Source organism: Alligator mississippiensis, chromosome 1, assembly GCF_030867095.1.
Source record: "Alligator mississippiensis isolate rAllMis1 chromosome 1, rAllMis1, whole genome shotgun sequence".
NCBI classification, from domain to species: Eukaryota; Metazoa; Chordata; order Crocodylia; family Alligatoridae; genus Alligator; species Alligator mississippiensis.
Window position 1 is genome coordinate 47,906,773 of NC_081824.1, and position 13,384 is coordinate 47,920,156.

At 50.0% G+C, this 13,384-nt stretch overlaps 1 long non-coding RNA gene across 1 annotated transcript in view; it reads left to right on the forward strand.

The window, feature by feature from the left end:
* LOC132251247 (uncharacterized) overlaps positions 1 to 13,384 on the forward strand; it is a 24,362-nt gene continuing 10,978 nt past the window's right edge. The window contains exon 1 of the long non-coding RNA XR_009463203.1: positions 1 to 214. This is a non-coding gene — a long non-coding RNA (uncharacterized LOC132251247). The remainder of the gene's footprint in view (positions 215 to 13,384) is intronic.

A 13,384-nucleotide genomic window follows, 5' to 3' on the forward strand; every position in this document is an offset into this window, starting at 1 on the left:
GGGGGTGAAGAGGGAGGCAGGCTGTGCACACGTGGCCATGTGTGAAGACCAGGCTCCTCATCCCTGATGGAGCTGGGCAGTGTCCTGAGGCGTAGCTTCTCCTCCTCTTCCTCCTCCTCACTGCTGCTGCTGGAGGCCAACAGCCGGCTGCTCCTCCATGGCTTCCTCTACCTGGTGCTGTACCCTGCTTTATGCTTCTTTCATTCACTGAGAAGTGAGTAGAAGAGAAAGTGTTTATTTTAGTCAAGTGTTTGGTATTATTTCATTGTTGCTTTTATATTGTTTTTATTTTGGATTTTAAACCACATTTCCAGACCCATTTCATTGTCACTTCCTGCAACTTCATTGGTGTCAAAGGTCACGTGATGTGATACCTCTTCCTGTGAGGTCTTTGAATGTGGCTCGCTGGCCCACTGGGTGATAAAAAGTTCATGATCTGGCCCCACATTCAAAAAGGCTGGACAACCCTGCTTTAAGATCTACTGTAATTTCACATTTGTTTCAAGATGTCTGAAGCACCATGCATATGATATAACTAGTGAGCTGTCAACTAGTGCTATTTGTCAAAGAATAACCAGAATAGAATAAGGGACAGAGTTCATTTGTGAACAAACTCCCTTCCTCCGAGTGTTAGTGTAATCAGAAATATGTGCTGGGTGCTGTGCTAGCTAACAATTAGCTTTTCACTCAGGGAACAGACTACCTAAAAGTTAATAAATTATGCACTGAGGATAGTGCCTACTTTAGCACATTTTCTCCAGCAACCATTTGTTATAGCAGTAAGAAACAAAATATTAAGGAAAACATTTTCTTTCCTTCAGCACAAAACATCTGTCTTTCTTCCTCAGCCCCAGCCACCTCCGGTTTTACCAGAAAGGCATTATGATTTGGATTACAGAGAAGCTCTGTTTCATCTTATTTGGCGAGTTGTTTCACTGCCTGCTCTGCTATGTAAGCCAACCTGTTTAGAAGGAACAGTTTCTCAATTCTGTCTTTGCATTCAAAATTATGCTGCCTCTCTTCCAGGCTCTCTTCCTTATGCCAGTCTGTTCTTACACAAGCCCTTTTTTCAGAAATGTTTCCCAATCTCACTAATACCAGTTCAGGCTCCACCAACAGAAGTATAGACATAGATGGAGCAGAGGGTTGGTAGATGGATCTACCAGTGTCTTGGACACTATGACTAGGGACAGACATTCAAAAAGTCTGAGCCTGAATTGATTCAATCTTTGCAGGTTAGTCTAAACTACAGAGATTGAACCAATTTGCAAGTGGATAGACATTCATTTTTCATTCCGGAAATGCAGATATATGCCTGCAGTGGCTCAGGCCAGAAGCCTAGGGGCATTAGAGCAAGTTCTCCCTTCCCTTCCTCAGGGAGGCTGAGCTGGGGGGAAGTGGGGGGGGGGATGTGGTCAGCCCCAGGAGGGACTGAGTATGACTGAGAAGGGTTTTAAACCCCCACCTTGGCCTGTAGGGTTCAGAAGGTGGGGGAAGAGGGAGTATTGCCAGATGGGGGCATGGCCAGATCCCCATAGTGGGGGAGGAGGAGGAGACCCCTGCCTGTTGCAGTGGCTCCCTGACAGCTGGGAGCAATCCAGGCACACAGCTTTGCTGCCTGGCCCTTTAGCGGGACTCTTTCCCCTCATCTTCCTCCCTCTCCCTGGCCACCGCAGGGCAGGGAGAAGGGCTCTGTACAGTGCTGCCCAGCCCCAGAGGGGTACTCTTCCCCCACCTCCTTCTCCTTGCTGCCACTGACGTGAGGAGGGGAGGTCTGTGCAGTGCTGCGCAGTCCCAGAGGGGGACTCTTTTCCTTCCTCCTCCCCCTGTGCTGCCACTGCAGGGGGGTGGGGGGGGGAGGGCTCTGCATGGCGCTGCCTGCTTCAGCCCAGCCTGGGTGCGGGGAGTGGCTATCACTAAGCCACAGCCACTGGAAAGGGCCCTGCCTCTGCAGCCTGGGCTGGTCCTGCTCAGCCCTGGCTGAGGCTGCTGCAAGGCAGGATTGGCGTGGCCCAGTCTGTGGGCGTGCGGCCCTTCCCAGTGGCTGCAGCTCAGTACTAGGGAAGCTGCCAGCAGCTGCACAGAGCCCCCCTCCCCACCCCGTGGTGGCTGTGGGGGAGGAGAAGGAGGAAGAGCCCCCCTCCATCACCACACAGAGCCCCCCCCACCCTGTGGTGGGGGGGCAGAGGGGAGAGAGTTCCCCTCTGGGGCCAGGCAGCACCACACAGAGCCCCCCCCCCTCCACCCTGCTCTGTGGTGGTGAGGGGGGAGAAAGGGGTCTGTTCCACCCTGGTTGCGGGCCCCTGGTGGGAAGAGGGGGAATTAACTCTCTCCCTGTCCCCTTAGCATTAACAGGGCCATTCTGGGGTGGCTGCAGTTCCTACTGGTGGGATGGGGAAGGGAGGGGGGAAATAAACTCCCTCCATGCTTGCAGTCCTTGGGGTACCCTGACAGAGGCTGCTGTCCCTTCCCCTCACCTTGCTGCTCCAGTGGTGGGGTTGGGGGCGGGGACATAGCCAGCATGGACCCATTAAGGCAAAGGGGGAGGGAGGAGGTTAATTCTGTCCCTTCTTCCCCCGGCACAGCAGCCGGAATCTGCCAGACCCGGCTGCTGCCTCTGCTGCTCACCTGTAGATGGGCAGACCCCAGCTGCAGTGGGAGTGGGGGAGCAGAAGGAGGGAAGAATTAACCCCCTCCCTGCCCACTTTGCCTTAATAGGGCTGCCCCTGCTCAGCCTCGAGAGCAGAGAGGTGGGGCCAGCCCTGCTCTCTGGGGCCAGCCCAGGGCTTCAGAGCAAGCTGAGATGCTGGAGGACTCTGGTTTAACTTAAATCAGCAAGGACACAAGTTCCATAAACCAATTTGACCCAAATTAGTTAAATTTGATTCTACATTCAACAGGTTTTTCTTAAACCAGGCCATTTTGAAGTTGGTTTATGTGCACTGAACTTATGTTATGTTACAGGTTTAACCAGTTACGTTATGTTACAGGTTAACCAGTCTGATCATTTAAACCAGTTATTGTGTAATTTCTGTATCTAGGCTATGTCCTCCCACCTGCTCAGGGCCAGGCTACACAACTCAGCCATAAAAGTGTTGGCAAGTCTACACTAGTGTTGTAGCAACAGTGGGATTAAGCATTGTTAGTGGAATTAAGTAGCAATAGGGGAATTAAGTAGTGGCAATGGTCAAAAGACACATAGCATACAGAAAGCTTTGTGTCCTCACAAATTACATGTCCTGGTCCTGTTTGAATTTTTTTTTTTTTTTTACCTTTTTACCTACTGATAATGAGCAACTGAATCACTGAATTACTTTTTATGTCTACAAACATAGTAAGGAAATCTATCACAACAATTCTACTACTATTGCATTCCTTAGCCCCACTGAAGTTATTGTCAAATGGTGAAAGAAATGTCCTGTGCATCTCTAAGGCTCAGTACTTACTATTTATTCATCCTAACTTGTCCCAAGCTCTTGAAACAATTTGAGTTGTCAAATTATAGAGCTTTGGAATTCCATCTATGTTGGGGCGGGCAATTATTTCAGCTGGAGGTCTGCTTAATGAGTTTTGGTGAGCTGTTGAAGGCCACATGGGTAGCCCCACCCATTGTCCCATACCCTAGTCACCATATTGGGACCAGAAGTCCCGCCCCACTAACCCCTAACTTTTACCACCAGAAGTCCCTCCCCTTTCCTCCCCCAATACTCTGGGGGGGGGGGGATCTTAGAACCAGAAAAAAAACAAATCATACATTAAAAGTCAAACACCTCCTATAACATATTTTAATTTTATTACAAAAATGTTTTTGAAATGATTTGTTTGCATACTATATAAAGAGGTTATTGCATAATAACTAAAAAATAAAGTCTTACTCTAGCATATCATGTGGGTGTGTGTGTGTGTATGGTGATGTGTGGGGTTATATGGTGGGGTGTGTTTATGTGTATGGTGTATGTGTGTGTGTGTGTATGGTGTGTGTGTATGGGGGTGTATGGTGGGGTGTGGGGGTGTTCCTGTGTGTGAGGGGGCATAGGGTATGGTGGGGGGTGTGTATATGTGGGGGGTTGTAGAAGCAAGGTGTGGGTGTGAGGGAGGGTGGGGAGTGTTGGGACCCCCCACACACTCCCCTACGTGGCCCGCTGCCCCCACTGCAGACAGCAGCTGCAGGCAGGGGGTGATTAGGGCGCTTGTACCCAATGCAGGTGCTGGCACCCGGAGGGGTACGGCTCCACCCAACACTGCATGAGGCAGGGGGGGCGAGGAGTGCAGCCTGCCCGACCGCCTCTATTGTGGACGCTGTGCGTGGCGTGCCTGAAGCTCCCGCACTCACACAGGGGGAAGACCCGCGGTAGCCTCTGAGTGGAAGTAGGGGCGGGGCTCCCTCCACTTCCAGTGGAGTCTGGGACCTCTGTGGCAGGGGTCAGGGAAGGCAGCCAGCTCCAGCACTGGGCTTCCCCCGGTGCAAGTGCAGGAGCTGCAGGTGCACCGTACAGAGCTCTCACAGTATAGGCAGTTGGGCAAGCTGTACTCATAGCCCCCATGCTCAATGCTGGCTGGAGCTACATGCCACTGGGCACCAGTGCCTGCGCTGGGCATGATTACCCTAAGTGCCCCAGCCTGTGGCTGCTGCCAGCAGCGTGGGCCACACGCCATGTTGGGGAGTGTGTGAGGGGTGGCCACCCACACCCTGTCCAGCCAGTCTCCACTCTCCCGCCACCCTTCTGGGGGGAGGAGGGGGACTCTGTGCTGCTTTCCACACTTCCACCCAGCTGCAGCTCCATGGCATCTGCCCTGGACCCCACCCCTGCCACTTCCCTTCCTGCTGCCTGGAGCAAGTTGGAAGCTGGGGAAGCTGAGCAGGTTCCCATGGGGGCAGCTGCAGCAGGGGCAGCAACAGCCCCACCCTGAAGCTGCATGCTGGCAGGATGGGCCCTTTTGCCCACAAGGGTGGGAGCTAGGCACAATAGGGTATGTTGGGTATGTGCATGTGTGGGCGCCTTGCTTCCATTCTCCTAGGTGGAAGGGCTCTTGGCAGGGCATAATTTGTTGGTGGGCCATTTTTTGCCCATTCCTGATCTATGTACAGGAAAGTCCAAACCTGCTGAATGGAGATGAGGTCCCAGTGTGCAGTTATGAGCTTTCTGGGATTTTTGTAGACACAGACAAGAAGAATACAGATATCTCAAATATGGCAGTTTGCCATGAAATAAGTTGGGGGAGGGAAGAACTCTTGTTATTTCCTTGATTTTTCTATGTTATAAGAAAGGAAAGGCACTGTCAGATTCAGGAAGCACTTTCAGATTGGGGTACAAATTTCCCATAGAACATGTACCACCTCCTTTGTATATAGGCATGTAGGCTTCAACTGCTCTTCAGAGGTGGACTCAATTCCTTCAGGGAGGCTCCAGGCAGGTGCAAACAGAATATGGATTCTGTTCTGATGAGACCTCAGTTAACCTACATTTCAGTTTTAAAGCCAACAGTTTATAACAGGAAAACCATGTCAGATCAGCAGGAAATCAATCAAGCTATCTATGAAATGGTTAAAATGTTCTGAAAAATGTTAACTCCCAAATATAGATTTATATATTCTTTCAAATGTATTTGACTTAAATCTATTTCCTCTGCTTTGTGGCTGCTGGTTTGATTTGTGAAATATGATTTACATCACTTATTGTTCGTGTTAAGGGACTGTGAAATTACATTGGCAGATGGATTCTTTTTGACTGCCAATATACTGCTTTCTATAATGTGGAATTAGATAGAATACAACAACAATAGTACTTAGTACTTATATCCAACAGAATGGAAAAAAAACAACACAATGGTTATGAAGGAAGTGGTTTGGCTATAGCAGGAGCTAGGAAAACCATGCCTTCAGCACAGGGGTTCTCAAACTGTGGGTTTGTTCATGACCCAGGCGGTCACAAGCAGCTTAAAAGGAGGCCGCAGACTTCCCAGGGAGTACACGTGGCAGCACGGGGTGGTAGATGGCAGCAGTGGTTGCCGTGTGCAAGCTCCCTGTCCCCCACCACCACCATCCAACACTCAGGGTTATGGTGTCACAAAGTTTGAGTACCCCTACTTTAGTATGTATGAGCTTTGGAGAGAAAGTGCTCTGTTCTGTAGGCAGAATATCAGAATAATATACACTACTCTGTGATGAACCCTGTAATCTGTGAGGGATTCCTCATATACTTTGGTGCTGCATCCTGTGTAGGTAACAGCAGCTTGGCTTGAGTGCAGATAACTAAAAGGGAGCAAGTCAGAATTGCTAGGCCTAGAATAAAACCTTTCTAATTGCCTTTCATGGGATTGCTGGGATTAGCATTGCTTTACCATTTTATGGGATTGCTGGGATTAGCATTGCTTCACTATTTTATGGAATTGCTGGGATTAGCATTGCTTGACCATTTTCAAAACCTGTACAAATGGTGATGCCAATAATTGTCATGTTACTAATTGCCATGTTAATACACAATGCATGGTGCATCTGCTAAAGAGCAAGTGTTTCTGACATTCTTCTTTATCGTGTTACGTATTGATCTGTCACTGAATGTTATTTGTAATAGAGGGAATTGTGAGAGTAAGAAGGCTTCATATTCTTCAATGTGAAGAACTGTGAGAGTAACAAGAGTTTGCATTCTTCAATATGAAGAATTATGAAAGTAAAAAGGGTTCATAGTCTTCAATATTCTTCATATTCTTCACATTCTTCAATCACTATTAGATTCAAGTACATGCACCTCACCCTGCTGGGCAGATTGCCAACTGGAAAATTTTGCCCATAATCTTTTAAAATCTGCATAATATGAGAGAAAATCATTTCTGTAAGGTAAAAGGGACACACACTGGGTAGTTAAGACATGCAAACCCTGATATTTTCTATCATGAGATGTATATAATAAATATATAAGGGGGACAGTAGGTGGAGGCATTTAAGGCCAATTCAGCTACATTGATTGCCCTTCCCTTTTTGTTATTCAGTTGTTTGTGGACATGCTTTATAGATGTGGAAACAGCAGCAGAGACAGACATTGAATGTTTCTTTTTTTGTGGAAGCCAATATAAAGAAAGGGTCTGACTTGCACCTCTCAATGTATCCTTCATTGCAGCATCCTGTAGCTGTCACATACAATCTCATACACTGGGAATGATCTGCTGTTTTCCTATGAATCAATAACACAAAATTTTCCTCCTTTTCATCAGGGGTGAGAAAGGCTAAAGCATGATCATTACATTTAGGTCCACTGCCCCCTCAGTGTACATACTGATCCTGAAGAAATTCAGTAAATAGTTTGCAAAATCACTGTACTGCATGACACCACAATGCCTGTATATACTACCTGTACCCAAGCAATTAGGGCATCTGTTACTTGGAAAGTGAGCCTCATGGCCTTCGGAGCAGGGGGGGGGGGGGGGGGGTAATAGCCATACTCAGAGCTTTTGAATTGTCTTGTACAACATAAAGAGATTTAAAAAAATCAGAGTAGGAGAAAAGACTTGGCTACAATGTCACCAGTAATGAAATGATGAAAAATATTCACTTCTCAGAAGTAGGGGGAAGTTATTTGTGTTGGGGTTAGCTTTCCAGAAAGATCATAGGTTCATAGGAAAGTTGGGCTAAAAGGGACCCCACCTCATAAGGTCTTCTAGCCCAGTCCCCTGATCAAGGCAGGATCATTCCTGACTAATCCATGCCAGCCAAGTGTCTGTCCTAACCTGCTTTTGAAAGTTTCCAGAGATGGGGATTCCACAACTTTTCTATGTCACCTGTTGCAGTGCCTAACCACCCTCCTAGTAAGAAAGTTCCTTCTAATCTCCAGTCTAAATTTCCCTGCTGTAGCTTGAGCCTGTTACTCCTACTCCTGTCCGCTAAAGCCACAGAGAACAGCCCATTTCCAACCTCTCTATGATCACTCTTCAGGTATTTGAAAATCATTATCAGTCTTCTCTCAGTCTTCTCTTCTCCAGACTAACTAACCCTGGCTCTATCAGCTTTTCCTTATAAGTCCTGTCTCCTAGGACCCTAATCATTTTTGGTGCTCTGTGCTGGACTCTTTCCAAACTGTCCACAGCATAGGGTTCAAAACTGGACACACTACTCCAGTTGAGACTTCATCAGTGCTGCATAGAGGAGAATCACTTCTCTTGATTTTTCAACAAGATGGCAGAATGTTAATTGGATCAGTGAGCCACTTGCTGTGGGGACCACACCACTGGACCCTCCCCCATTCCTCCTCACCATGCTCAGAGCCCAGCCCCCATCACTGCATGTGAAACGGCCCTCTCCTGGCCACACATGCTATATGGGCAGCTCACTCCCTAGCGCAGCTTCCCTCCACTGTGCATGCGGCACCCCACCCCTTCCATTTCATAGATTCATAGATTCATAGAAGTTAGGGTCGGAAGGGACCTCAATAGATCATCAAGTCTGACCCCCTGCATAAGCAGGAAAGAGTGCTGGGTCTAGATGACCCCAGCTAGATGCTCATCTAACCTCCTCTTGAAGACCCCCAGGGTAGGGGAGAGCACCACCTCCCTTGGGAGCCCGTTCCAGACCCTGGCCACTCTAACTGTGAAGAAGTTCTTCCTAATGTCCAATCTAAATCTGCTCTCTGCTAGCTTGTGGCCATTGTTTCTTGTGACCCCCGGGGGCGCCTTGGTGAATAAATACTCACCAATTCCCTTCTGTGCCCCCGTGATGAACTTATAGGCAGCCACAAGGTCGCCTCTCAACCTTCTCTTGCGGAGGCTGAAAAGGTCCAGTTTCTCTAGTCTCTCCTCGTAGGGCTTGGTCTGCAGGCCCTTAACCATACGAGTGGCCCTTCTCTGGACCCTCTCCAGGTTATCCGCATCCCTCTTGAATTGCAGCACCCAGAATTGCACGCAGTACTCCAACTGCGGTCTGACCAGCGCCCGATAGAGGGGAAGTATCACCTCCTTGGACCTATTCGTCATGCATCTGCTGATGCACGATAAAGTGCGATTGGCTTTTTTGATGGCTTCGTCACACTGCCGACTCATGTTCATCTTGGAGTCCACTAGGACTCCAAGATCCCTTTCCACCTCTGTGCCACCCAGCAGGTCATTCCCTAGGCTGTAGGTGTGCTGGACATTCTTCCTCCCTAGGTGCAGCACTTTGCATTTCTCCTTGTTGAACTGCATCCTGTTGTTTTCTGCCCACTTGTCCAACCTGTCCAGATCTGCTTGCAGCTGTTCCCTGCCCTCCGGCGTGTCTACATCCCCCCCATAGCTTTGTGTCATCTGCAAACTTGGACAGAGTACATTTGACTCCCTCGTCCAAGTCACTGATTAAAACATTAAAGAGTATCGGTCCAAGGACCGAGCCCTGCGGGACCCCACTGCCCCCACCCTTCCAGGTCGAAACCGACCCATCCACCACGACTCTCTGGGTGCGACCCTCCAGCCAATTCGCCACCCACCGGACTGTGTAGTCATCCAAGTCACAGCCTCTTAACTTGTTCACCAGTATGGGGTGGGATACCGTATCAAAGGCCTTCCTGAAGTCTAAGTATACGACATCCACCCCTCCTCCTGTGTCCAGGCGTTTCGTAACCTGGTCATAAAAAGAGACTAGATTGGTCAGGCACGATCTGCCTGCCACGAACCCGTGCTGATTTCCCCTCAGCATAATTTGTCCTGCTGGGCTCTCACAAATGTGAGCCTTGATAATTTTTTCAAAGACTTTGCCAAGGATGGAGGTGAGACTGACTGGCCTATAGTTGCCCGGGTCCTCCTTCCTCCCCTTTTTGAAAATGGGGACCACGTTGGCCCTTTTCCAGTCCTCTGGGATTTGGCCCGTGTGCCACGAGCGTTCAAATATTCCTGCCAGTGGCTCTGCAATGATGTCGGCCAGTGCCTTCAGCACCCTCGGATGGAGCTCATCCGGGCCTGCCAATTTAAAGGCATCCAGTTCTTCCAAGTGACTCTGCACCATCTCAGGGTCTACGCATGGAAGTCTGGCGCCTTGCTGCTGCCTCTCTGCAACCCCAGTGAGAGACTTGTCGTGCCCCTCACTGAGGAACACTGAGGCAAAGAACTCGTTGAGGAGTTCAGCCTTGTCCCCCCTGTCTGTCACCAATTGTTTCTGCCCATTTAGCAGGGGTCCTATTCCTCCCTGGGCCTTCCTTTTACTCCCTATATATCCAAAAAATAATTTCTTGTTATCTTTTACTTGGGTTGCCATCCTCAGCTCCATGGTAGCTTTGGCCCGTCTAACTGCCTCCCTGCAAGCACGAGCAGAGGAGGTATATTCATCTTTGGTGATCTCTCCGTTTCCACCTTTTATGTGCTCCCCTTTTGTCCCTTAGGCTGCCCTTGATTTCTCTGGTCAGCCAGGGAAGCCTCCTGGCCCCTTTCCCTCTTTTGCCTCGCTCGGGGATCGTCTTGCTTTGTGCCCGAAGGATCGTTTCCTTAAGGCACAGCCACCCTTCTTGGGCTTCCATTTCTTCAAAACTCCTACTCTGCAGTGCGTCCTTGACTAATCGCCTGAGTTCATTGAAATCAGCTTTCCTAAAGTCTAGCACTTTCACCCTACTAGTTACCTTACCCACTCGACGTCTTATGGTGTATTCTATTATTAGGTGATCACTGTCCCCCAGATGGTTACCGATCTGGAGGTCCGCTACCATGTCATCTCCCGTTGCCAATACCAGATCCAGTATGGCATTCCCCCTAGTGGGACCGTGTACCTCCTGTGTCAGGTGGAGGTCCTGTACACAGGTTAGAAACCTGCATGAGCGGTGGGACTTTGCTGTCTGTGTCTTCCAGCAAATGTCCAGGTAGTTTAGGTCCCCCATGACTACCACCTCTTTAGCTTTTATGGTCTCCAAGAGTTGCCTCAGGAGTCCCGAATCTCTTTCTTCCCTTTGATGTGGGGGTCTGTAGCAGACCCCTACCACCAAATCCCTTTCTCCTTGCCCCCCATGTAGCCTAACCCACAATCCTTCTACTTCCTCGTCCTTGGATTCCGTCTTGATGAGGGTTGATATATATTGCTCACTGACATAGAGCGCAACCCCTCCCCCTTTCTTCCCCACCCTGTCCTTTCTGTACAATCTATAGCCCTCAATATGTACCGCCCAGTCATGGGATGAATCCCACCAGGTTTCCGTTAGCCCTACTAAGTCATAGGTGTTTAGTGCAAGCAGGAGCGCTAGTTCATCCTGCTTGTTTCCCATGCTCCTAGCATTAGTATATAGGCACTTGAGCCCTGAGACTGGTGCCTTTGCTGCCCCCCCCGCTCCGAGTCCCAAGGGGCCCTTTGATTCTTACCTTCTCATTTCTTACCTGTGCCGTAGTACTGGCCTCCCCATGGCTTTCAGGTTCCCAATGTTGGGCCCCAGCTCCAATACACCAATGCTCTCTTTCTTCAGGCTGGGCTGTCCTTGTGGGTGCCACGTGGTTTGGTGGTCCACAGCTTCCCCCACCCTCATCTTCCCCTCCCCCCGACGAGCCTAGTTTAAAGCCCGCCGGAGGAGATCCGCCAACCTAGAAGAAAACACACGCTTACCTTTGGGGGACAGGTGAAGCCCATCCCAGCTGAGCATGTCCCTTGTCGTGATGTGCGGGTCATTGTCCATGAAGCCGAAGCCCGCCTCGAGACACCACTGCCGAAGCCGCCAGTTGGTCTCTCGGATACAGTTCTCCTGCCGTCTTCCGTGTCCGTTCACTGGTAGGATGGAAGAGAATACCACCTGTGCACCGAACTCCTTCAGCACGCCGCCCAGAGCACTGTAGTCCGCCATCAGGTGATCAGGGGTTCTCCTGGCCGCATCATTAGTACCCACATGGACTAGGACCATGGGGTAATAATCGGTGGGCTTGATCCTGGCCTGGATTACCTCCGTCACATCCCGAATCTTTGCTCCAGGGAGGCAGCATACCTCTCATGCTGAGGGGTCCTGGCGGCAGATGGGCCCTTCCATGCCTCTCAGGATGGAGTCGCCTATGACGAGCACTTGTTGCCTCCTCCTCTGCATCCTCTTGGATCTCTTGATCTGTACGGAGTGTGAAGAATGTGGTGTTTCTTCCTGCCCAAGGGTTTCCTCCTCCCCTTCCATCTCCTGCGGGGTCGCCAGGGCCTCGTACCTGTTCTCCAGTCGATCTGGAGAAGCTGGTACCAATTCTCTGCGAGCTGCTCCGGTCCTGGCTGTGACCGTCTGTCATTCTGCTGTGGAGGGCTTTCCCCGGGCTGCTTCTTCCTTCGGTGCCTGGTCCTCCAGGGAAAGGAAATAACTGTCAATTTCATCCTCTGCCTCCCTGATCCGCCTCAGCCTGCTAACCTGCTCCCGGAGCTCCCTCACCTGCGCCTCCAGAGCCCTAAGATGGGCACCTCCTGGACAGGTGTGGGGGGCCCCCCAATCTCTGCCCCCCTGGTCCTGCTGGGGATCCCCCACAGGCCAGGAGGTAGGGAGACATCAGCTCAGTTGCGCATATCATGCTGGCAGCCCCCCTACCGCAAGCAGCATGGGCAGCCTGGCCCTTCCCACCGTGTTACCCCACCCCAGGAGCAGGAGCAGGAACAGAAAACTGGAGGAGGGAGGAGGAGACTGGAGACTCTGGCTGCTACTGCCACCACCAGAGCACTGGGTTAAATGGATGGCCTGGAGGGAGCCTGCAGTTCTCATGCTAACACCTCACAGGCCACATGTGGCCCATGGGCAGCCAGTTGGACAGCCCTGAGCTAGGGCAAGAAAAGAAGTCAAGTCATTAGGGTCAGATCCCACAAAGGGATCTAAGCATTTGATGCGCAAAGGTATCCTGCCTAACTTTCAGGTGCCTGCTCCCTGGAGACGGATCCATGTGCCTCGGAACAGGATCTGAAGTCAGGCATCTGATGAAGCAAGATATCTGCTTACAAAAGCTTATGCCATGCATCCCTGATTTAGTTAGTTTAAAAAGGAGCAAATCTATCCTGCCTTCAGATTACCATGGCTAACTATGGTTCAGTACCATCCAGTCATGCTGCCACCTTGAAGAGAAATGGGGAGGAAATTTTGAAGATGATCTGATCAAGGAGCATTTTCTCATTGTTAGTCTGGCCCATGGTGGCAGTTCTTTTGTTCCTGACTTTCCTTCCAGTTCAACTTTCACTTGCTCACTTTCTCCCTCCTGTGAGAGCCCATGCGCTCAGTTTCTCTCATTCTCAGTGATTACCCCATGCTTTCACCTCCACACTTTCAACTGCTGGACTTTTCCTCCCTTCTGGAGGCATCTGTGTCCCCAGTTGACAGCTTGGGGGCTGCTAGACAGTCACTGCAACAAGTAAAGGAATCAGCAGATGCTATTGAACCATTCAGTTTGAGTTTCAATAGACTTGAGTTTCATGTAAGTGTCCTGCATTAATTCTTTAATA